Source organism: Lissotriton vulgaris, chromosome 7 (genome assembly GCF_964263255.1).
Source record: "Lissotriton vulgaris chromosome 7, aLisVul1.2, whole genome shotgun sequence".
NCBI lineage: Eukaryota > Metazoa > Chordata > Amphibia > Caudata > Salamandridae > Lissotriton > Lissotriton vulgaris.
The window spans coordinates 453,683,916-453,708,002 of NC_141695.1; positions in this window are offsets into that span (position 1 = coordinate 453,683,916).

Sequence of the window (24,087 nt, forward strand, 5' to 3'; positions counted from 1 at the left end):
GCAACAGGCGAACACAGCTGCCAGCAGAGAGAGGCCGAGAGAGTATCTCTCCGAGCCCGCACCCCACCAAAGGTGATTGTCTACTTTACCTGGGGGGGTGCGACCCCACTCTCCTCTCCTGCAGCAGCAGATTGGCCTCACTCCAGAACCTTGTCAATATAGGCAAGGTGCGTTTGGGCAGGTAGTTCAGCTCCTGCGGGTCTGCCGGTTCAGGCCGCCAATTTTCAGCACAAACTCCTTCCACAAAGTCTTCCACCCAACATTGGTGCCACACCACATTGCCTTCGAGGGCCCGATCACGTGGCCCTCCTCTCCAGTGCTGTTGGAACTTCTTCACTCCCCGGTGCTCACAGCTTCCCGGTACTCATCACCAGCACCTCTGGTGGCGTCCAAGACTCACTCCTCAGGCCTCCGATGACCAGGTGCACCTCACTAAGCCTCGGCTGGCACCTTGATATACACTCTGCATGTCCGAGTCAGGCTCCGTCTCTGGGTGCACACGATCTTCAGGCACTCTCCTTTAGTGCTGCAACTGCACCCCTAAATGTACCCTGCGTGCTGGAGACCCACCTCATTTCTTGGTGCACACGATGACCCAGGTGCTCTTCACTAATGCCCTGGTCGCACCACGACATGCACACTGCGCATATGAGTCTCACCTCTCCTCCTGGTGCACATGAGGTACCAGGTGCTCTCCACTAACACCCTGGCTGCACCATCACATGCAGATCTGCATGTCGGAGATTCAATCCTTCTTAGTGCTCACGATGTCCTGCACTCTTCACTAGTGCTGGACAGCACTGCGACAAGCAGTTCTTCTAGTTATACCCCTCATTGTCTTCGAAGTTTCCTTGTGCTCAGGGGTCCCGACCCCTCCATAAATCAGTCTTCATATCTCCCTTCCCAGTGTCACCATCCTCTCTTTGATACTGGGAGCCTGGATCTTTAATCACTCAGAGGGAGATGGGTCTATTATTTTATGTCTCTGACCCAGGCCTCTTCACCTCGCAAAGCCTCTCCTTCTCCCCGCTCCAAGTGCAGGGCAGCCTGGCGCCGTCTCCAATCCTTCCCTGGGGCACGACCTCCCTCAGCCTTTCTCACCTCTCCCTGATCCAGGCAGGCAATTCTCATTCTGCTGAGACACACAAAAAGGTCAAAAGCTCAAACTCTGCCATTTTCTCAAACAGCGGTTTCTGGACACACAGCGACAAAACCATCTACCCAAAAAGATGAGTTATGAAGCTGTGAGTTCAGACATACCAAACTTCACTGTTCCATTTCCATTTCTTAGGAAACTAGGCTAACAATACTACACCCAGCCTCCCCATTCTGTCCTATGGACAGGATGGCCTTTCACCATGGAAAATGAAATGGAGTAATTTCCACAGTCAGGGTCTAGCACTCACACTGGTACCGGTCCTGCCTTTTACATACACTGCACCCTGTCTAGGGGTTACCCAGGATATCCTACAGGGGTGCCCTGTGTGTATGCAGAAGGGAAAGTCAGGCCTGACAAGTGGTAGCACTTGTCAGGACAACATGCTGATTTAGCATAATGTGCGCAGGCCCTACACTGAAGACCTATGTTCCCTCTCCGTGCATTTCTTTAGTACTAGCCCTAGCACATACAGTGCACATCACTTAGGGATCTTGCTAGTAGGGCAAACATACCAACCAGAGACAACCAATCACCACTACAATTTAAACAGGCAACATCTGTACTTGCACACTGATTAGCAGTGGCAAATACCTACAGCATCTTAATTCATAGAAGCATGCTGTAGGTTTACATGTTCGCGCCATGTTTTGCATGCTAGGGGAAAAAATATCACGCAAACTTGCGCACGTCGTCGCAATGGGCGCAACCATCTTGTTTTTCACTCTATGATATGGTTCTGGGGCCTGCTTTTGAATACTCCCATTATCTTTTCACTCCTTACGTTCTAGAAACTTTTTTTTGATCTTTTTTACTTATTATTATTCATACTATTTTCCTGCTTCTATATTTTTGGTTTTTGTCTACTTTTTTTGTTTTTTAGCTACCTTTTCACTCTTTTTTTATTGCCTGCTATTTTCATTTCCTATACTTACTTTTTTAATTTATTCCCGCCCCATCTCACTCTCCCCAGAACCATGTCGAAGGGTAGTGCTCGCCGTAACCAGAGCCGTGACCGCCTTCCTTGCGGAAGGCGGCGCCCACAAGGGGTGCAGGCATGGGCCTTATTTGGGGAGGCGGAATTGGCTGCACTAATTTTCTTTGTGCAGCGCCACCTCCCCTCAACTCTAGCAGCAGGTGGCAGGCCTGGTTCTGGGTACGGGCTCCGGGAGCGTTGATAGCATGGGGTAAGGTGCGCCGGGCAGTGTTCCGCTGCTCTGGGGTCCAGCGCACCCATGCTAACTAAGCAAAGGCTAGAATGACCCCAGGGACCATATATAACTACTAGTGTCTACTCTACTACTACCTGATTTGTACTAGTGGTGTATGTTGTATACTATTAACTCATTTTTCAATCTTGCTACTAACCAATAGGGGGAGGTGTATATGATGCCTAAACAATCTGTAATGTTTTCTAGGCGCACTACGACCATCATTGCCGGGGCCAGCCGCGGTGAAGGCGATGCGGAGGGGGAGGATGCAGCAGTTGCCGATACCGATGGAGCGGTAGGGGGAGTGCCAGCACCAGTGGCGGCGAGCATCAAGTTAGATTCATAACCCTTAACTATTGACATTACACTCACTGTGTGGGTGTTCTGTATATATACTGTACTGTTGAGACCTTTAGGGCCCGGCCATTAGGATGGCGGGCGTATTGCCCCTGCTGGGCCGGTGGTAGTCACCACTGACCCGCAGGGGCAAACCTCCCGCCAACCCTGTTGAAAAGACCCCCGCCATATTACAATGGTTGGGGGGTCCCCGCGGAAAGAAACCATCCACCAATTTTCCGCACAGTCGACATGTCGACCGGGCGGAGAAGGGTTCAATATGGTGGCAGTGTCTGAAACACACCGCCATCAATATAATCTGCATTTTGTAATGCCTTTCCATGGCGGCAAGGCATTCTAAGTATGCTTGGGGTGCCCGTTGTGGGCCCCCAATGAGGGTACCTATGCTATGGTACCCCCTTGCCTTTCAAAGCACAACGCGACAGGCTCCGCGCGGGGCCTGTCACATTGTGCTTGGAAAAGCACAATATGTATTTTTAGCTTTGCTGCGGGCTGTGCTTTCGGCACCTCCCGCCACAATGTTAAAAATACGGGATGCGCCCGCCACTGTGGCGGGTGCATCCTTTCTAATTGTCCCCACGGGACCCCCGCCCTAGTGGCGGGCAGTCCCTTTTTTGTCCACCCTCCATCCTAATGATGTCCTAAGTAAGTAAGTGTTGTTTTGAACGTTTGAAGAGTGAAGACACCCCATTAATTGGCATTAGGGAGTATTGAGTAACCAATGGCCTCATCTATCTGTGATTTCAACTCCGCTTTGAAAGTTTTATGGCGAAGACTAAAAGTCAGATCAGATCACCTGGTGTTCAATTAAAAAGTGAAAAACGGGTGGAAGGAAGAAGGATGGGCAAGATTTAATATTTATGACTGACAGACAGAAGGATACGTGAGATGCAAGCATGCAAATTGCAAAGGTGGCTGATAGTAACTAAAGAATCTGATGCAAATGTTAAAGCCCAAGCAAGTTGGAGGATAGGTAGTAGATATATATGACAAATGTTATGTACTGTGCTTTATAGTGCTACCATGCCACTATGTGTATAATTAACTTGTCTTACTGTTTTTTTAAGAGTAAATTTTACAATTGTCTTGTTTTTTCTTTTTGATATACAGCTACTCCTTCCAAAGTTGATCTGAAGGAGTTGACCGCCAAGGTACGGCACGCAAGCTGGAGCCAATCCAGCGCGAATATGAGCGGCTGGTGGTCTTGGCAGAGGAGGAGGGGAGACTGCAGCACTTGGAGCCTCCTCCAGTGCCCCGGGACCCAGTCACCGCCCTCCAGCAGTACGGTACCACCGCCAGGCGGCCGCCCGCTGCCGCCTTACCATCTCTGGTGCCCCCCATTGTGGTTGCAACTGCAACGCTCTCAAGCACCGCGTCGCATGTCTTGAGGAGCAAATGCATGTCGTCCTCCAATCCCGCCACACATAATAGACTCCCTGTCTTCTGCCTCTTTTTTAATTCTTGTTTTGGTGGGTGGGAATTGGGCGTTGGGGTTTTGGACATTTCATTGGACTTTTTTACGGACATTGGTTGGGGTTAGGGAGGGGGTGGGTCAGCTTTTGTGGGTTTGACATAGTTTATTTTTGTTAGAGTACATGCAATGTTGTTAATGTTTTGTAGGTGGGCTTACTGTTTTACATCATACTGTTTCCTTGCTGGTGCAGGTCCGCCCACAGCCAGTGTTTGATTTAAATACTTGTCTGACTGTGTAAGACACAAAGAGATAGATACGACACCCCTCACTGATTGAGTTGTCCTACTAGTACTTTCTGTCTCTCTCTTCTAGTCTAATCATTCTTTATCTGGACTCAGGGTATGTAAATTCATTGAAAACATGTCCATTAATAATTATGACTCCCCCAAACTTCTCTTACCTTTGCTTGATGTTTAACTTACGCACAGCGGATGGCTGCATGGTGAAGATGGTTTCCTTTTTCTAACATGCTATGATAGAGGTGGTGGTGGTAGATTGATAGTATAGTAGTAGTAGTAGACATTGTCAGGGTAGCAGCATTTGCAAAAAAAGAAAATGAGACAGTCAGTCATTTGCCTTTGAGAGACTGTTCGAGGAGTAGTAGAATGAAGAATAGTACAGAACTTACTGAGCAACAATCATATGCTAAAAATTTTTTACAACAAAACATAATGGTGGTGGTGATGGCCTACTAGACAGAGTTACAAACTATAGTTGTATCGATGTTGAGTCCCTTGACTAGGCCTACAGCGTAACAGTTAGTGCTGTGTATGAGGAATGACAACAAATCCAATCAATGCTGAGGTATATGTTCCTTTGTTAAAAAAAAATCATCTCTAAAATAAACTGCTCATGGGTGGGCAAGCCGAAGAAGATCATCGCTCTGCCTTGAAATCGAAGTACTTTTGCTTTCGCCACATTCGCCCCAGCAAGCGTGTGATTAATTATTGGTGCAAATTTAATTTAGTCACATCTCAATAAGTCACACAGCCCGGGGGAAGAGGGTTAGAGTTTGTTGAATGGATGGGAAGGGGGTTTGGGGAAAAGTTTCACAGTGAAAACAGTATGCATGGACAAACAAACGACAATCTTTGAAGACTACCATATCCAATATGTTAAGGGAGAAAAAGGAAATGCATGCATGATGATGATTGATAAGGAGACCTGGATTGCATACACTTCTTGTTCTGTTGTTCCGGGCTTAATACTTTTACAGATAGCAAACAGAATTTTTAAATGGTGGTAGGGATGAATCATAAACAGAGAGCAAACTTAATGATAAGAACAACAACAAGAACACACTGTTGTAAAGATTGTAGACAACAAAATGAATCAAATTATTTAAAGGAAGATGAAAGTTGATACTGTTACTGTGTTATCCTGGTCAAAAATGTGGACTGGATTTGCATCTCGGCATTCCTCTTGGTCCTCCTCTCGACCATCTGGCCGGCTGGAAAATGTAGATTTATTGGTAAAGTAAGTGTGCATTGTAATTTTTTCCCAAGACCTACGCTAAATGGAACCTCCCTGGAGCGTGTCAAGACTTTTGTATACCTGGGGGTCACATTGACTGAACATTTCACATGGGATCACCAAATTTTTAAATCATCTTTGAGACTGTCCCAGATTATGGGAGGCATAGGCAGATTCCACAGTGCTTCGACCTTTAAACCTGTCACTCCTGCCCTTGAGATTTACAAAATGCTGGTCAGGCCAGCAGCTTTGTATGCCGCAGAACTCTGGGGACACATGAAAGTACATGAGCTATCGAAGGTCGAACATGCCTTCATGCGCCACCTGGTTGCTCTTCCACAAAGAACTCCCTTCATACCACTACGCGTAGACCTAGGCTTGGAACCCATCGACGAGCTGGCAGCTGCACGACCTCTGCTCTATTGGAGAAGGCTTTGGTCCGTGCCGGAGCTTGCATCCTTTAGGGCAGAGTTCACTGCAATCTGGGGCCAGCTACAGCACAAGAACATACCTTGGCTAGTCCATGTCAAGGCTTTTTTCCATCAAATTGGTATGTCACTACTTTGGGATGCACCGGAAGACTGCTGCGTGAGAACGCAAAGGTACCAAATAGTGGCGGCTGTAAAGTCATGCAACCTTAAAACCCTACACTGCCCGACCTCCTTGGGAAGGCTGACCATAGAGTTTCTTTTGACGAAAGTTAGCCCCAGGACGGAGGTGTTTCTGGACTTGGTACAACCCCCATTCGCATGAAAACTGTATACTCAATTGAGGCTTGGCTCCTTACCGATAGGGGCACTTACATCCAGATGGTCACTCTTGTTGGAGGCCAATTGCCCTGCTTGCAACTACTGGAGGGAAGACATTGTACATATATTTTTCTTCTGCCCCGCATACAGCGGAATTCGGAAATGCTGGATCCTTCCACTGTGTAAAAATTTGGGTTTCAGGCAATGTGCCCAAGCTTCAAGAGTTTTAACCTATGATACTGCCCCTCCCATTGTTTTTGCTGCTTCCCGCTTTTTATATGGCATGTGGCGGAGAAGAACTCTTTTTTCTAGTACGAAATAATGCCCCACACTTACCCATACTCTTATTCTTTGATAACTCGTTGTTTAATATCTTTTTAATTCAACTGTATTTGTGGTTTTTATTACTGTGCTCGTACATATTTTATTGCACTTTTATGGTCTTTCGACCGAAATAAAGTTATCAAATGATGAATGGTTTCCCAAGTATAGGGCAAGGCCGGCCTGTAATTGTAGATGGAAAAACAAAATGGATATTGAGAAACAAAGTTGAACGAAATGCACAAGGTATGGTGTAGTGCAACAAGAACACTTTCCGAGGCTGCATGTATGCATAATCTCTACTCTAAGCTGTTTCCAGCATTGACTTTCAAAAACAACAGGACATAGAAGGCCCACTGTGAAAGCACGTCGCTTAGCACATCCTCCATTTAGAGTACTTTTTTTTAAAGAGTTGGACAAAGCACATATACAAACATAGCATTATACAATTTAAGTTAGTAAATCAATGCACCGCATTCATCCCACCACTACACTTGACTCCACTTCTACACAGACATTTGGGTCTGCTGTGGTTGTTGTTGACGTGTTTACCTTTTATGCCACTCATGAAACGTCCTCCCGACTTGTTATCATTCCGTCAATCATCTCCGATGCTTGTACTGACTGACTGTGAAGATCGGTCTGCAGTAGAAGTAAAATTTGTTATTACACAACAAGAGTAGAAATATCATTGACTTGAGTCACTCTTTAGTGTGTACAGTAAGACTATTAGTACACTTTGACTTCACTTAATGCACAACAAACAAACAACAAAAACAGAAACACCAAACGCTCAGAGCCAGGTGTCCAATGCATGCCATTCATTTTCATTACCTGTTCCTTCTCATCTTAGTTAACAGGCCGTCTTTTTCGGCATCATCATCATGGACGGTGTTGTTGTCATATTCAGTGTGCAGATGTGTCCCCTTCCTGTATTCAATCAAAAGCAATGTATCAGGCTGCAGTAGAAGTACAATTATTAAAAATAATTGCAAGAAGTGGAAAATTGGCTTGAGTTACGTTTAGAGTGTACTATACAAAGATGTGTAAATGTAAATCTGTTTGTATTTATATAGCGCACTTCTACCCAGAGGTCTCGTAGCGCTGTATTCATACAGCTGTGGAACCCTTCCTGGCTTTCCTGTGAGATGTCCACTCCTGGGCACCCCCAAGGTGAAGCCAGGCATCCAAGCACTGCTGAGGCCGATGTGGAGAATAAGCAAGCTATTGCCCAGAGTCACAGAGTGAGACCCATGATTAGACTAGGCACCGAGGTGAGAATTATCAGGTCCGGGGAGATTTAGTCCAAGATGCCGAGGCGGGAATTGAACCCTGGTCCCGGGCCAGACATCTGCATCAGGGTCTGCCGCTCTAACCATTGAGCCATGCTTCTCCAGATGATTAGTGCACAATGACATAACTTCATGCACAACAAACAACAACAAAATCACTCAGTCTGCGACTCTGCGTCCAATGCATGGCATCAATCATTACCTGTTCCTTCTCATCTTAAGTTAACGGCCGTCTTTTTCGCCATCATCATCACGGACGGTGCTGTTGTCATACTCAGTGTGCAGAGGAGTCAACTTCCTGTATTCAATCAAAAGCAATGTATCAGGCTGCAGTAGAAGTATAATTATTAAAAATATTTGCAAGAAGGGGAACATTGCCTTGAGTTATGTTTAGTGTGTACTGTAGAAAGATGATTAGTGTACAACGACATAACTTCATGCACAACAAACAACAACAAAACCACTCAGTCTGTGACTCTGCATCCAATGTATGGCTTCAATCATTACCTGTTCCATCTCATCTTAAGTTAACGGGCCGTCTCTTATGGCTGTGGAAGGAGGATAGCTGTATTAATCATCATGTTCTACTTCTTTTTGCGGGACTAGGAAAGTTTTTCTTTTTTCTTTTATTTTCCATAATCCAATCCTCATGAGGGCAATGGATTTAGGGAGATTCAGTATGATCGAGTGGGGGAGCTGGATTTGGATGATTGTACAGTGAAATGCACACCTGAAAATTGTACATTGAAATAAGAAGAGTAGAAGACGGTGGTAATGGATTTGTTGTGATTCAAAGTTTGTAACCGGAATGACAGAAACACAAATAAAGGAAAATAAGGGAGGAAGACAGTAAGAGCAAGCCTAATTGTCAGGGAAGTATAGCTCATCCTCAAACTCTGGGGGTTCAGCCAGTAGTAGGTAATCATGTTATGTTATGTTATGTTATGTTATGTTATTTATACTTATACCGTGCACAGCTGCCCCAGCGAAGGGGCGTCCTGGCTCTTTGACAAGGTACAAACAACACAACACCTGAAAAAAAGACTGGGAAGGCCACAGAGAACAGTTTGAAGAGCTAAACAAATAGAATGGTCTTGATGGCGCGTCTAAACTGAAGAAGGTCATCGAGAGCCCGGATATGAAGAGGAAGAGAATTCCACCACTTCGCCGCTAACACTCGAAAAGAGCGGCCACCAGCTCTACTCAGCCTGAAGCGCGGAACCACTGCCAGATTCTGACCCAGCGATCTGAGGGTTTGTGGGGGTGAATACTGAGTCAACAGGTTCTCCAGAATTTGGGGAAACGTGCCCTTGAGGATTTTAAATGCAAGGCATAGTACCTTGAATTTAATCCTCTGGTGTACCGGGAGACACACTACTTCCGTCACCTGATCCGCTGTCCTTATCTTCCTCCCTTTATTCATGTATTGTGTAATTCGGTGGTATGAAGTGCTGATTTATTTTGATCATTGTTAACCTCTCCACGTTGTAGGGCGAGAGACTGGTTCTTCTCACTGTTACAATGGAACCAGCAGCACTGAAAACACGTTCGGAAGAGACACTTGCGACAGGGCAAGCCAGATAGCTTATCGTCAGCCTGCTGAGCAGTGGCCATTCAGCCCTTTTCCTATACCAATAGTGCAATGGGTTTTGATCAATGTACTGTTGGGTCGTCCAGATAGGCCTGGACCATCCGCTCAATGTTCAAGGGTTCTGCTGCTAACCTTTCGGGCTCTTTTCTCTGTGCATCAGCACTGTGCTTATTAATGCCTAACTCTAAATACCAATCTTGTAACAATTCTACTGGGCCTAATGATCCAGTTATTGTTGCTGTTGTCGATAGGGATGGTGAGTGTTGTGAGCCAAACACACTTCCCTCAGCCTCCGTAGTTGCACTTGATGCCGCATGCCCTGCTGTGGTACTTCTTGATCTTGCTGGCTTTTAATTAGCAGCTGTTCATTTTCCAACTTACTCGCTGCCTCAGCTATCCAAGTTTTGTAGCGGGCAACTTCCATCTCTGAAAAAGCAATGAATTTCTTCAGGCCCAGTTTTGCCCGTGGATCCAGAATTGTAGAAGAAATTTAATGTTTTTGTGACAAAATCTTATTTTGCACCCTTGTACTTTCAGCTAAGTGACAGGTTAAGCTCTCCACCAAGTCATAGGCATTGTTTTTTCTTCTACACCTTTGTATGATTCAGACACCTTCTTCAGCTGATGCTCTAGCATTTGCAATAATGGGATAACTTGGCCCATTGTACAGTCCACCTTGCTGACTTCACGTGTGAAGACCTCAAAAGAATGAAGCATCTCAGTCAGGCAATTAACTAGGCACCATTGATCCTTCTAAAGAGTCATGCCTTTGACCGTAGCATCCTGTCTTTGTAAGACATATTCATTGAGTGGCCTGTACTTCTCAAACAGACGATTAAAGTGGTACAAAAGTGGGTGGTGATGGACAGAGCCTCTGAACCAATAAAGCAATCACACCCAGTCAAAATATCTGGGTTTAATCCATCACCGTTCTTTAGCCCACTCTGCCACCCCAGTTCAGACATGGCCATATGCAAATCAGTCTGACCCTGTGCCTCATGGGAACAGTCCAGCACGAACTGCCAAGCCATGCCTTCCCTGGACCGGAAACAAGCTTCCTAGGACCGCTTCCTGGCATTGCAGCCGTCTTCAGTCAGGCTTGCTTGAATCCGGGGCAAAGTGAGCAAGGGACTCACGACTGAGCATAGCCTGCCAACTTATGGCGAACAAAGCGGTACAAAAGGGAGTGGTGATGGACGGAGCATCTGAACCAATCAAACACTCACACCCAGTCAAAAGATCTGGGTTTAATCCATCACCTTTCTTTAGCCCACTCTGCCACCCCAGTTCAGACATGGCCATATGCAAATCAGTCTGACCCTGTGCCTTATGGGAACAGTCCAACACGAACTGCCAAGCCATGCCTTCCCTAGACCGGAAACAAGCTTCCTAGGACCAATTTCTGGCATTTCAGCCGTCTTCAGCCAGGCTTGCTTGAAACCAGTGGCAAAGTGAGCAAGGGACTCACGTCTGAGCATACCTTGCCAACTTATGGCGAACAAAGCAGTACAAAAGAGGGTGGTGATGGACGGAGCATCTGAACCAATCAAACACTCACACCCTGTCAAAAGATCTGGGTTTAATCCATCACCGTTCTTTAGCCAACTCTGCCACCCCAGTTCAGACAAGGCAATGTGCAAATCCGTCTGGCCCTGTGCCTCATGGGAACAGTCCAGCCCGAACTGCCAAGCCATGCCTTCCCTGGACCAGAAACAAGCTTCCTACGACTGGTTTCTGGCATTTTCTCCGTCTTCAGCCAGGCTTGCTTAAATCCAGTGTCAAAGTGAGCAAGGGACTCACGTCTGAGCATACCCTGCCAACTTATGGTGAACAAAGCGGTTCTAAAGGGGGTGGTGATGGACGGAGCGTATGAACCAATCAAACACTCACACCCAGTCAAACGATCTGGGTTTAATCCATCACGTTCTTTAGCCCACTCTGCCACCCCAGTTCAGACATGGCCATATGCAAATCAGTCTGACCCTGTGCCTCATGGGAACAGTCCAGCCCGAACTGCCAAGCCATGCCTTCCCTAGACCGGAAACAAGCTTCCTAGGACCAATTTCTGGCATTTCAGCCGTCTTCAGCCAGGCTTGCTTGAAACCAGTGGCAAAGTGAGCAAGGGACTCACGTCTGAGCATACCTTGTCAACTTATGGCGAACAAAGCAGTACAAAAGAGGGTTGTGATGGACGGAGCATCTGAACCAATCAAACACTCACACCCTGTCAAAAGATCTGGGTTTAATCCATCACCGTTCTTTAGCCAACTCTGCCACCCCAGTTCAGACATGGCAATGTGCAAATCCGTCTGGCCCTGTGCCTCATGGGAAGAGTCCAGCCTGAACTGCCAAGCCATGCCTTCCCTGGACCAGAAACAAGCTTCCTGCGACTGGTTTCTGGCATTTTCTCCGTCTTCAGCCAGGCTTGCTTAAATCCAGTGTCAAAGTAAGCAAGGCACTCACATCTGAGCATACCCTGCCAACTTATGGTGAACAAAGCGGTTCTAAAGGGGGTGGTGATGGACGGAGCGTATGAACCAATCAAACACTCACACCCAGTCAAACGATCTGGGTTTAATCCATCACGTTCTTTAGCCCACTCTGCCACCCCAGTTCAGACATGGTCATATGCAAATCAGTCTGACCCTGTGCTTCATGGGAACAGTCCAGCCCGAACTGCCAAGCCATGCCTTCCCTAGACCGGAAACAAGCTTACCTTGGAGCTGCTACTGGAAAAGGGGGTGGATGGATGGAAGCAGTAAGCCAATATGACAACTATGCAGGCCTATATGGCAAAAGCAGGACACTAATAACTCCCAACACAAAAGAAGGCCACCAGGCACATGGACATGGACACTAACAAATCACAAACAACAAGCAGGGGGCCTTGGAACCACCAGGATCTGACAAAGGCCTATAAAATCCAGGCAAAGAATGCATGCTGAAGCACACTACTCTGCCTTTTTAAAACAACAAAATGAAAATACGAAAATTCACAGGCCCCAAAAAGGTCTGCAGGGTGCATGCATTGCACACCAACACACACCAGACACACACAACAAAGGCAAGTCTTTAAGACGCCCAGCATCACAAAGCCCCCCCCCCCTAAAAAAAACTTCCCAACTTAATCCAATGCCATCCATGCACTAAATGATGTCTAAAATCAACAGACCACACAGAAACACTTGATTAATAAATCTGTGGCTACATGATCTGAGCCTACTGGCTGAAAGCAGGCCTGTTGGCAGACAAGGTCAGACAAGCTTGCAGGCCTAGGCTTCTAAATGGCCACCAGCCACATGGCCAGGCCCAACATCAGAAAGCCCACCCCAAGAAAACACACTTCCCAACTCAATCCAACGCCATCCATGCCCTAAATGATGTCTAAATATTCAACAGACCACAAAGAAACACTTGATTAATAAACCTGTGGCTACCTACTCTGAGCCTACCGGATGAAACAAAGAAGACAAACTGTTGGCAGACAAGCCTGCAAGCCTAGGCTTCAATATGGCTACCAGCCACATGGCCAGGGTTAACATCAGAAAGCCCACCCCAAGAAAACACACTCCCCAACTCAATCCAATGCCATCCATGCCCTAAATGTGGTCTAAAAACTTCAACATACCACACAGAAACATTTGATTAATACATCTGTGGCTTCCTGCTCTGAGTGTACTGAATGAAAGCAGGCCTGTTGGCAGGCAAGGCCAGACAAGCTTGCAGGCCTAGGCTTCAAAATGGCCAGCAGCCACATGGCCAGGCCCAACTTCAGAAAGCCCATCCCAAGAAAACACACTTCCCAACTCAATCAAATGCCATCCATGCCCTATGCCCTAAATGATGTCTAACAATTCAACAGACCACACAGAAACACTTGATTAATAAAGATGTGGCTACCTGCTCTGAGCCTACTGGATGAAAGCCCGCCTGTTGGCAGACAAGGCCAGACAAGCTTGCAGGCCTAGGCTTCTACATGGCCACCAGCCACATGGCCAGGGCCAACATCAGAAAGCCCACCCCAGGAAAACACACTCCTCAACTCATTTCAATGACATCCATGCCCTAAATGATGTCTAAAAATTAAACAGACCACACAGAAACACTTGATTAGTCAAGTCAAAAACCACTTTATTCGATTTAGTTAAAAATCACAAAAGCATTCTACAAGCGATTTAAAAAGGGATAATTCAAGTTCATGAAAAGTTACATACATCAATAACAATTTGTATATACACAATTTAAAAACAGCTAAAAGAAAGAATAAATATTAGCTAAAAATTACAGGTACAGTAAACACATTTCATCCTCCAGTACAAACCCCAATATTACATTTTAAATCGCCTCCTCCTAATCCTAACAGGAGCAACAAGATAGTTGGCCACGCTAAACATAACCAGAGGTGAGTCCAGCATTTGGAGATACAGGAGGGCTGGTTTTGCCTGATGGAAAGCTTTGTCCTTCAATAAAGGCACCAGGTATTTCTGTCTGGGCACAATGTAAAAATGGCAGAACAGCATAAGGTGCATATTATCTTGTTGTGAAAAATTGTCACAGTTACACACAGGTGCATCCTCCTGCTTGAACCAACCTTGGCTATCACAAAGAACCGTATAAATCTGGTTAAACTGGAATTTTACCAGAAGCCACCTGTGAAAAGGGATGTTAACAATGGCAAGATATGGTTGTATAGCTAGGCAGGTGATGGTCAAGAAATGGGCTCTAACCGTGGGCTTAATAAGTTGACATTCCTCTCTCTCCAGAGTTTTCAATTTGGAGAAATTAAGCTTAACCCAATCTAAATCAGATTTCTTTAAACCTTGAGGGGCGAAAAAAATCTCGGGGCGACCTAAATCCAAAGAGCACTTATCAATATATGATAGCCAAGCAATGTCTTTAGATTTGTCCAGTTTTAAACAGTCCATCAGTATTTTATGATTTAAACCTAGGTTGGTATTGGTCCAGGTCCTAATCCATAACAAAATAGGTGCCATTAAAAGGATATCGGTAATATACCCTAAACCAAGCTCCTGGTGAACTGAAAACGTGGCTGTCGATTGGGGGAGCCCTAGTATAGATCTAAGGAACTTGTTTTCTTCCCTTTGAATGGATTCACTATTCACATAGCCCCACAGACCTGAGCCATACCTGGCTATTGCCACAGATTTTGCCCTGTACATGCTTAATAAAGCACCACTCAGTTTCCCACCAAGTCTCCTGGAAAAACTTAAAATATTATTTGCCGAGCTCCTAACCGCTTTAGTTTTGGCTGTAATTTGAGGAGCCCAGCTGCACTTAGTATCATAAATTACACCAAGGTAAGTAAATATCTTGACATTAGTGATCACATCACCATTACAATAAAACTGTTTGGTATTATTTTTAACAGCCCCAAATGCCATAACATGAGATTTGGAATTGTTTACCACTAAGTCAAGTGAAGACATAAAATCACTAAAAGCATTTAAAAGTCTCTGCAAGCCTAAGTGTGGCCGAGCTATCAAAGCAGGGTCATCCGCATACAGGAGAACAGGAATACGAGTATCTCCTGCACGCGGTTTATCCAAGGTAGCAGTTAAAAGGTTTTTCTCTAATGAGTTTATGTAAAGAGTGAACAGCATGGGAGCAAGGATGCAGCCCTGCCGTACACCCCTGCTCGATTTGAACCAAGCTGTGCGATTTCCTTCTTGGTCTATTCTGATTGATGCTTTTAGATCCTTGTGGAGTTCGGCCAAAAAGTGCACAAGGGGAGGATCGAGTCCCAATTTTAACAACATGGACCACAGCCGAGCTCTGTTGACTAAATCAAAAGCCATGGACAGGTCCATAAAAGCAACAAAAATTGACCCCTTTGCTGCCGTTGTATATTTTGAAATTATCAAATGAAGATTTAAACATTGGTCCTCTGTTCCTCTGCCTGAACGAAACCCATACTGGGCATCTGTTAAAATATCATTGTCTAAAGACCAACTGTTAATTCTTGCCAGCAAAACTTTGCCCAGAACCTTCATAGAAGAATCCAACAAGGATATAGGTCGGAAACACTTAGGGTCGTTTCTTTGGCCCTTTTTAAAAATAGGGATTATAATTGAGCATGCCCAAGTTTTTGGCAAACCCCCCTCAAGCACACAATTAAAAACATTGGCTAAGATCTCTGCCCACATCCCTGGGTTTAGTTTATAGAGATCCAAAGGGACCCTGTCAGGGCCGGGAGCTTTATTTACAGCTGAGCGTTTTATCGCAACCTCCACTTCAGTTTTACTGAATTTTAATTTAGGAAGAGAAGTTGGGGAACAAGGCATTACAAATGCCTCAACCATTTCATTTGACCCATATATATTAGAGAAATGTTTAAGCCACTCTGCTTCAGGGATATTTACTTCCAGATCCATGTTATTTGACTGAGCAAATAAGGGATTATTAATTATGGACCAGAATTTGGAACTTTGTTTAAGGGTGGTGGAGTCCATTAAAGAGTCCCAGGCTTCCTCTTTAATGACCTTTTTCCGGGACTTGACCACCATAGCATATTTCTTCCTCAACTGTGCCACCAGTGACTTGTCTCTGGGAGAATGTTTAAGGGCTTCCAGCAGAGCCGAGTGTGCCTTGGAGCATGTATGATCAAACCAACCAAAAGCTGGAACAGGGCCCCTCCTTGGTCTAGCTGTAAGCTCTTTTTCCACTCTGGCACAAATAGCCTCGAAGGCACTAACTACCTCCTTCCCCCCCCCTATCTGAGTCCCTACATTTAAGAAGTTCTACTGCCATATTTTGCTCAATTAGACCTAGAAAGTCCTCAGGGCAGATTTTACACCATTTAAGTCGCCTTCCCTGGTCTCTACTCTTTACATCCTTCGCAGAGGTGGCCCACAAGGCCCCTTTGCTCAAGCCAGTGGAAGCGTCCAAGACTAGCAACACCGGGTTATGATCACTAAACCCACTCACAATTGCATTATAAAACAATACATGGCGTAAAAGACCCGGGGACATAAAAAAGTAATCAATGATCGATTCACTTCCCCTTGCATTATATGTGACCACACGCTCTTTTAGAACTGAAAACCCTGGTTCAAATAGATCGTTAGATGATAGCAAATTTTCCATTGCCACACCCTTAGGGCTGTGCTCAAAATGTGGCAAAGACGTATAATCTGGGCCAGTATCATCCTCAATCTGGCAATGTAACCCACACAAATGAACATTAAAATCTCCCAACAGAATTAGTTGAACAAAAGTGGTTTGTTTTGACATGTGATTGGTTAAAAAGGAAGATAAACCTTCTAAAACAAAATTAGGGGGCCCTCCCTGCTTGTTCTTATCTACCAGGAGAATTTCCACCAACTGAAAATAGTATGAGGAGCTGGGGATTTCCTTGACAGTGCCTGCTACTTTAACTGAAACTAAAAGCAGCAGACCCCCTCTATCCCTTCCCGCCGTGGAACTCTGCGCTTTGACAAAGAAAGATGTATAGCCATCCACCCAGAAAGCATTTTCTTTTGACCAAGTTTCCTGTAAGGCAACTATATCATGTTCTTTTAGCTTTTGTAACCATATCGAGTCCTCCTGCTTAGCCCGTAGGCCCGCGATGTTCCATGAAAGTAGCCTGATGTTCCCCCTGCCCAAATCTGAAGGATCATTTACGGCAGCGCTAACTGTGTTACATAATATGTCATTCGCAACATTATCCCTGCATGGGACAATCAGGCTTTTGTGCTTAGGCTCTAGTCAGTCAATGTCTATTTGATCAGCTAGAGCCGTAAACCTATTTGACAATGGTAAGTCGTTGGTAGGGATGTTCCTTACAGAATTAGCTAAGCCACCAACCCTGGGTAGCTTTGTCACCCATTGATTGACATGCAGAGGTGAAATAAGTTTGTCTTCAGCCCAAGCATTTTCAGTTTGATGTGACATGGTGTTCTCTCCATCGCCTGACCTATAAACTCGGGCATAGAAAAAGCCAAGAGGCATCGCGCGAACACCCTTACCTACTGGGTCAAATGGGGAACCATCCCAGAAAAGACGGCTGGTGACATTTCTAGATTTAAAATTAACTATTACACAGTCTCCTGCTACATCTTTCTTGGTTGTGCCCACCCAGTTAACCCTTCTTCCTGTCAAAATATTATCTGCGATGTTACTTTCTCCCGTGCAGTTCGCATTACACCATTTTTTAATATGCCTAAGAAGAGTTTCATGATGTTCTACCACACCATCTGCAAGTTTAGGCACATTAACCAAAATTGCTACAAATGGTGTAGCATCCGGAGGTAAATTCACTGGGAGTACCCTTCCCACCCGTCCCCCCTGTGAACTTCTAGGCCTTACTGTGGGATTTACATTAGGAGCAGCCTCCAACAAAGGAATATATATGCCTTTGTCCACTTTCCCTTTGTTTTGGACAGGGTTATCAATGGCCACTTTAGTAGCCAAGGTGGGTATGTTGTTAAAAGAACCACCAACTTTAGGGGCGGAAACCTGCACAACTGTAGGACATGGCGCCATAGGTATAGAAGAAAAAGGGGCCCGGGTGTTTAAAACATCATTGATGCGTTCACATTTTGCCACCAGGCCCTTGACACAATCCTTCAGAGTCTCAGTAATGTCAGAGGCAATCTGGATTAGGGCGGATTCAAGCCTTTCCGTAAAAAGTTTTTCTAATAAAGACGAGATGCCCTCCTCAGTAACATACATTGCACGTTGAGCCCCAAGCTGGCTACTTGCTGTACTTCCTAAATCCCCCGAGGCCGCTGGAATTGATGGTATCACTGTTTCAGGCAGTACCGGGAACGAAAGAACAGTAGGAGATTGTGGGAGGATGGGTCTTCAGGACTCAATAATGACCCTAGGTTCCAACGGGATGCAGTTAATAGTGGAAGTATTAGATGTGTCAACATCCACTGGGATAGTTGCAAGACCCAACTCACGCTCTGACTCTGCAATCTTTGTTGATAGTTCACCCACTTTCGTTGTTAGATACGTAATAATGCTGGTAGTATACTTAGGCACCTTAGCTTTCGCTTCGCATGCCGCCGATGTCACAAATTTACGCTTACCCATGATGAAAGGGGTATGGCCTGTCCCGTCCCTGGTCGTCCTTGGACGGCCTTAGAAGGCCCGCCCTCTGCCCGGGCTCCGCCCGGCGTCGCCCGGGCGCGTCCCGCGACGCGGAGGGAGCGTCTGCTCTTTGTAGCGCCTCCAGGCGCGAAGAGTGAGGGAGGCAGGAAGTGCCCGCTAAGCTCGCTGGGAGCTGTAGTCTCCAGCCGCGTTGTTGGAGCTGAGGCGGCGAGACTACAGCGTTCCCCACCCAGGAGCTGGCGCTGGCGCTGGAGCTGCTGTCGGCGTTGGTGTCCTGGCCGGTAAGCTCCTCGCTGTGGATTGACTCCCCACTTGATTAATAAAGCTGTGGCTACCTGCTCTGAGCCTACAGGATGAAAGCAGACCTGTTGGCAGACAAGGCCAGACAAGCTTGCAGGCCTAGGCTTCCAAATGGCCACCAGCCACATGGCCAGGCCCAACATCAGAAAGCCCGCCCCAAGAAAACACACTTCCCAACTCAATCCAATGCCATCCATGCCCTAAATGATGTCTAAAAATTCAACAGACCACACAGAAACACCTGATTAATAAAGCTGTGGCTACCTGCTCTGAGCCTACTGGATTAAAGCAGGCCTGTTGGCAGACAAGGCCAGACAAGCTTGAAGGCCTAGGCTTCTAAATGGCCACCAGCCAAAAGGCCAGGCCAAACAACAGAAAGCCCACCCCAAAAAAACACATTTCCCAATTCAATCCAATGCCATCCAGGCCCTAAATGATGCTTATAAATGAAATGCATTAAAAAAACACGAAAGGAACAGTTGCTTCATCATGCACACACCCATGAGGCCATGACTAGCTCTGGGCCTACTGACTACTACTACCCACAACGGATGTATGACGTTACATCGCAAACTTTTACAACGCACACCGTTACAACGCAATTTTTACAATGCAGACACATTTACAACGAATGCCTTTACAACACAAGACATTACATAGCAGATGCTATTACAACGCATGCCATCACAACGTAAGTATAGGTAAGTATATTATTTTATTAAAAAATTTAATTTAATAAAATTTAATTAATTAAAATAAATTAAATTATTTTGTAATAATTAATTTGTACATATATATATTTAAAAAATAGTTTATTTTTAAAAGAACTATTATTATTAAAGAACTATTATTAATAAATAATACAATTATTCAAATTAATTTTTTTACTTATTTTAAATTATTTATTTAAAAACTGAACCCTAAAAATACCCCTGTACCCCAAAACCCAAACCCAGCCCTGAACCCTAAAAATACCCCTGTACCCCAAAATCCAAACCCGGCCCTGAACCCTAAAAATACCCCTGTACCCCAAAACCCAAACCCAACCCTGAACCCAAAAAATGCCCCTGTACCCCAAAACCCAATCCCAACACTGAACCCTAAAAATACCCCTGAACCCCAAAATCCAAACCCAGCCCTGAACCCTAAAAATACCCCTGTATCCCAAAACCCAAACCCAACCCTAAACCCTAAAAATACCCCTGTACCCCAAAACCCAACCCCAACCCTTAACCGTAAAAATACCCCTGTACCCCAAACCCAAACCCAACCCTTAACCCTAAAAATACCCCTGTACCCTAAAACCCAAACCCAGCCCTGAACCCTAAAAATACCCCTGTACCCCAAAATCAAAACCCAACCCTGAACCCTAAAAATACCCTTGTACCCCAAAATCCAAACCCAACCCTGAACCCTAAAAATACCCCTGTACCCCAAAACCCAAACCCAGCCCTGAACCCTAAAAATACCCCTGTACCCCAAAACCCAAACGCAGCCCTGAACCCTAAAAATACCCCTGTACCCCAAAATCCAAACCCAACCATGAACCCTAAAAATACCCCTGTACCCCAAAATCCAAACCCAGCCCTGAACCCTAAAAATACCCCTGTCTCCCAAAATTGAAACCCAACCCTGAACCCTAAAAATACACCTGTACCCCAAAATCCAAACCCAACCCTGAACCCTAAAAATACCCCTGTACCCCATAACCCAAACTATATATATAAAATTACTTTAATTAATTAATTTTATTTATTTTTAATATTTTTGTCATTAAAAAAAGGTTAAATAAAATAATATACTTACCTATACCTACGTTGTAATGGCATGCGTTGTAATAGCATCTGCTATGTAATGTCATGCGTTGTAAAGCTATGCGTTGTAAAGGATCCTGCATTGTAATAGTGTGCATTGTAACGGTGTGCGTTGTAATAGTTGCGTTGTAACGGTTGTTTCCCCCCACAACTACCACAACAATTTTTAAAAAAGGAATGATAATTACTGAAAATAAATTGTAGTTGCAACAACTGCAATACCCCCAATCAAAAAGACACAACAACCACTTACTAAAATATCCAATTCAAAAATCATCAAATCCAATGGCAATGCTGCAGCAGACAAAAAGAGTGATCCTTCCGGCTCAAAATCCAAAGGCAGAAGGAGCAGGAGATGGATAAAGCGCTGGGAGGAGCCTGCTGGACAGGAACAGGAAGTTGGAGATTCTGTGACACTTACTCCCTCTCCACACCTTTTTAAAAATGGACTCCTTGCACCAAAAAGGACAGCCAAAGGTCAATCGGAGGAGTTTTTGTTCATCCAAATCATCATTTGCAGAATGTTTCATGCTGCTAGAGCTGATATTCTTCTCCAAATTGAAAATTTTACATGTTCGAGTTCTCAAGCTTAACATTACTTCCGCCGGTGCGTCCAAAATGACGTGATCGCGTTTTCTAGCTCCCTGTTGCAATGGATATGACGTGTTTGAGTTCTCTCACTCCTTGTCGCGTTCGATATGACGTGTTCGAGATCTCATACTCTCGCGGTGCATGATCGCGAGATGAATGACCTGATCGCATGACGAATGACATGATCGCGTGACGAATGACGTGATCGTGGGTGCCAATTCATGCGAGATAGCGCAAAATGGACACCAACAATCCAACATCTCATGGAGAACGCAACCGGATCATTAAAACTTGTCAACGAACGTGGGGAAGCAAGTAAGGCGAACGCGAGCACGAGAATGTATTTTTACAGCGCGAGCAATAAAAAAACTCCGGGAAAATGCGGATTGCAAAAATGTTGACATTTTCGCGATCTCCGCGGAACGTGAAAATTTCAAAATATCGCAATTTCCGCAATTGGAACGGAATTTGACGCCCACCCCTACTGAGAACATTCTACAAGGAAGAAGAGAAGTTGTGCTGCCAAGAGAGACTGCCACTTTGCTGCTAGCTTTGATGTGTCTGTCTGCTGTCTGCTACCTTTTGCCTGGGAGACTGAGGGTTGGACTTTACTCTGTACATCCTGCATCTCTAAAGGTTCTCCAAAGGCTTATTTGGGCTTAACTCCTGTTAATGAAGTCTCAGGGACATCAAAGACTTCACCTGCATCTTGCTGCCAGCACCTGGGCTCATCTGCTGTGAGTCCTGCTCTGCCAAGTAGGTCCTAATCCAGTCCTGGGCCCTTGGAAGTGAGTGTTTGGTGCTGTAGGAAAAAGAAACTAATGCATCAACACCGAAGCATCACTCAGACCCGGCACAGTCCCTGCAAAATTGGCGCATTGCCACTGCTTGCACTGAAGCCATGGGCATGGCTCATGTAGTGCATGATGCAGCAACCGCGACATACAACGCAGCCCTGACCCTGTGTGAGTCTAGGACAGCGCATTACCAGATTCTTTGACACCTGTCCCTGACTCTGAAGTATTCCGGCCCTGCGTGGATTTGTGTCAATGGCATACAGCGCTCTTGAGATCAACACATCAAGTACTTTTCCTGACTTCGGAAATGACACATCACCTGTGAAAGTGATGCATCACCTTGGAATTTCAACGCATCATCCCTGAGCATCGATACATCCAAGGTACTGTCAGCGGGTCTTCATGACTCATATATTCGTCCCGCGCTCCATCACCGTTGGACTGAACTTTTGGATTTTCCCCAGTCAAGTGCAACCGTTGGAACTGCTGATTTTAAAGCACTGCATTTTTCATTTAATATTCCAAAATTCAAATATTGACTTCTGTGTGTTGTATTTTTATCGTCTTGGTCTTGTTATAATCAGATAAATATTGGCTATTTTTCTAAACTGGGTGTAGAGAACTTTTGTTGTGTTTTCACTGTGTTACTGTGTGCGCTTCGTACATACTTTACACATTGCCTGTTTGATTTAGCCTGACTGCTCTGTGCCCAGCTACCAGAGGGTGGGCACAGGTACATTTTTAGTCTGTACTACACTTACCCTGACTAGGAATATAGGGCCTTATTTATGAAGGCCTTGCGCCGCCGGTGCGTCACTTTTAAAATGGGAAAAATTGACGCACCGGTGGCGCAAAGCCTTCATAAATAAGGCCCGTAGTTTCTAGTTGGACAGGGTCCATATCTCTGCCAACCAGAAATCCAATTTCTAACAGGGTTACTTGAGAGCTCTGAAAGTAGGACTTGAAAGCATAGCCCACTTCCTTCCCCAGAGACTCTTTCTTGCACCGCTTCCCTAATAGTGGTCTGGTCTCCACTACTAATGGTAACCTGCAGGATTGTCAGGCAGGGTTTTAAATAGGCTGGGTTTCTCCAGGTCTCAGGCCAGTAGTAATTTAAAATGGACTTTGAAACAGGTCCCTATCTGGCCCTATATTCATGTCCTCAACTTTACTGGTAAAGACATTGACGATTTCTGAACAATTACTGTAAAAATGTTAAGGTAATCTGTGTCAGTGACTCAAGGGCTCAGAGTTATCCCACCATCCTCGCGATGTTAGGACCGGCTGGCAGACGTGCGGCGGTCCCACACCGCAAATTAGGATAAGACCACCACCATGGTGACAGCAGCACCTGCCGCAATGTTAAACCGCAAGCCTGGTATTTCACTGCAACACAGGGCAGGCACCACACAGTGCCTGCCACTTGGTGCAGCGAAATGTAGGGGATACTATAGGTACACCCCAAGTGCACCCCACCTCTCCCAGACACAAGAGGGGCCCGCAACAGGCCCCTGGACCCATTACCGGCCAGCCTTTCAGTCCCCACATCCTAACATGGCGAACAGTGCCTGCTAGGCACCGCCACCATATTAGTGCCCATGCTCCGCCTGGCAGGAAATCATGACGATTGCCACAGGCGGTAAAGTGGCGGACGGAATTTGCGTCAGCCGTGATACACACCGCCATCTTAATATGGCGGTGGGTAAATCTCATTACGATGGCTGAACGATCGGCACCGCTGGCCTGGCTGTAGCGATCGTTCCACCATTGTAATGAGCCCTAGTTCCTGTTTAAATATTACATGTTCTACTTAATCTTGCAATCTATAGAGTGTTTGTTAGCTGCTTCCAGAATGTTGTGTTTCTGTATTTTTTGTGTGTAGCTTA